The following is a 2203-nucleotide window of genomic DNA, read 5'->3' as shown; positions in this document are numbered from 1 at the left end:
CACACACACCACACACACACACACACACACACACACACACACACACACACTCACACACACACACACACAACACACACACACACACACACACACACACACACACACACACACACACACACACACACACACCACACACACACACACACACACATACTCTCACACACACTCCCACACACAATCACACTCACTCACTCACTCACTCACTCACATACACACATTAAAAACTCTCAAACACACACACTGAAGCTTCTTGTCGCTTGATTTCACTTTTGACGTGACGAGTAGATTGACAGCAGTGTTGTTGTGTGATGAAGATCGTGTGTGTGTGAGATCCTCATCCTCAGCATCTTCATCTCTGCTCTTCAGTGTTGTTGTTGTGAGGGATGAGAGAGAGATGATTGTGACAGCTGTTGCAGATGCTCATGATGAAGGAGTTCTTCATCTGGTGTCTGTGACGATGACTCCGGCCGATGAAGGTCAGCTGTGATCAGTTTATCTGTTAATTATTCAAATGAACCAAAGCAGAATGGAGAATGTCTCCTGGCCACTGATGTGTTTGTAATTAGTTGGTCATGTTTGTTCATAAACACTCTCAGCTGATGGAGCGCTGTGAGATATTCTGCTGTTGCTTTCTGATCTGCAGCAGTGTGTTGTGGGTAATCTGTTGTGTTTGAGAGTCAGTGAGAGGTCAGAGGTCAGGGGCTTGTGTGTGTTTGGTTCTGTCACAGTGTCCACACACACTGCATTCCTCCTGTGCTTGTTTGTTTCTGCTGCTCTGATTTAATTCTGTGTGTTTTCTGGAGCTTACGAGGATAAAAGTTGCTCCAGTAAAGCTCTGAAATTCCCAGAAGCCCTTACAGGAAGTGATGTAGCAATAGTTTTGTGTGTGATCTGGGGGCTCGTAAGAGTCTTATTGCACATTTTAGCGTATGCTGTCCTACATGTGTGCTTGGATTTGCTTTATTTGCGTTGTGAGGATTATTTCATGTCTTTATGTGGGTGACATATCGCTCGACCTCTGCCTGATGCAGGGGATTATGGGAAGGCAGTGAGGCTTTCTCCTGAATGAACCCTCCTCATGGAGTCACAGCTGTCTGTGTGTCTCTGTGTGTGTGAGAATGTGTGTGTATGTGCGTGTGTGTGAGAGTGTGTGTTCTGCATTTCCTGTTACTCAAATACCTTAAACAGCCACAGGGCTGGAGCTGGATGTTCACTTCCCTCGTCTGTGTTCATCTCCCGGTCATCTGTGTGACGCAGTGTTCATCATCAGTCCCGCTCACCGTCCACATACAGCCCGCTTTATATGTGAGAATGATTTGAGCGCTTAAAAAGGAATGTCTACTAGATAGTGTGCATCCATGCTCACAGTCAGCGTAGTGTACTTAGAATGCAGAAAATGAAGTAGCCTATACTTGTAGTGAAGACTGCTGGGATGGGATTGTGATTACTGTGGACGTCACCGTCCCATTAAAACACAGCAGATGATCTGTGTGTGTGTGTGTGTGTGTGTGTGTGTGTGTGTGTGTGGCTTCTGACCTTGACATCCACATCCTGTTTAGTGTAAAAATACTTCCAGTGAGAAACGAGTGTGTGTTCATCCCTCTGTCCTGTTTTCCTGTGTTCATTAATGACTCTGTGTCATGATGTCACTTTGTCCGATGAACACTATTAACAGCAATTACTATATGATGCAATCAAACTTATAGCGAAATGTGGTAGTTCTGTATGTTGTTTCAGGGTTGGCATCATCTGTGTGTGTGAGATGTCACGTTCTCTATTCGTGTGTGTGTGATGTCATGTTCTCTATTCGTGTGTGTGTGTGTGTGTGTGTGTGTGAGAGAGATGTCACGTTCTCTATTTGTGTGTGTGATGTCATGTTCTCTATTCGTGTGTGTGTTTGTGTGTGAGATGTCACGTTCTCTATTCGTATGTGTGTGTGTGATGTCCCGTTCTCTATTCGTGTGTGTGTGTGTGTGTGAGATGTCACGTTCTCTATTCGTGTGTGTGTGTGTGATGTCACGTTCTCTATCCGTGTGTGTGTGTGATGTCACTTTCTCAATTCGTGTGTTCACGTTCTCTATTCGTGTGTATGTGTGTGATGTCACGTTCTCTATCCGTGTGTGTGTGTGATGTCACTTTCTCTATTTGTGTGTGTGTGTGTGTGTGTGTGTGTGTGTGATGTCACGTTCTTTATTTGTGTGTG

At 44.9% G+C, this 2203-nt stretch overlaps 1 protein-coding gene across 2 annotated transcripts in view; it reads left to right on the top strand.

The window, feature by feature from the left end:
* Positions 1–2203, top strand: part of LOC107693581 (protein tyrosine phosphatase non-receptor type 12) — a 17686-nt gene that overhangs the window by 702 nt on the left and 14781 nt on the right. The gene's annotated exons all lie outside the window — the stretch shown is intronic.

This window comes from Sinocyclocheilus anshuiensis, unplaced genomic scaffold (assembly GCF_001515605.1).
Source record: "Sinocyclocheilus anshuiensis isolate Anshui unplaced genomic scaffold, SAMN03320099.WGS_v1.1 scaffold1598, whole genome shotgun sequence".
In the NCBI taxonomy this organism is placed as follows: domain Eukaryota; kingdom Metazoa; phylum Chordata; class Actinopteri; order Cypriniformes; family Cyprinidae; genus Sinocyclocheilus; species Sinocyclocheilus anshuiensis.
This window is presented reverse-complemented; position numbering and strand designations above follow the sequence as displayed.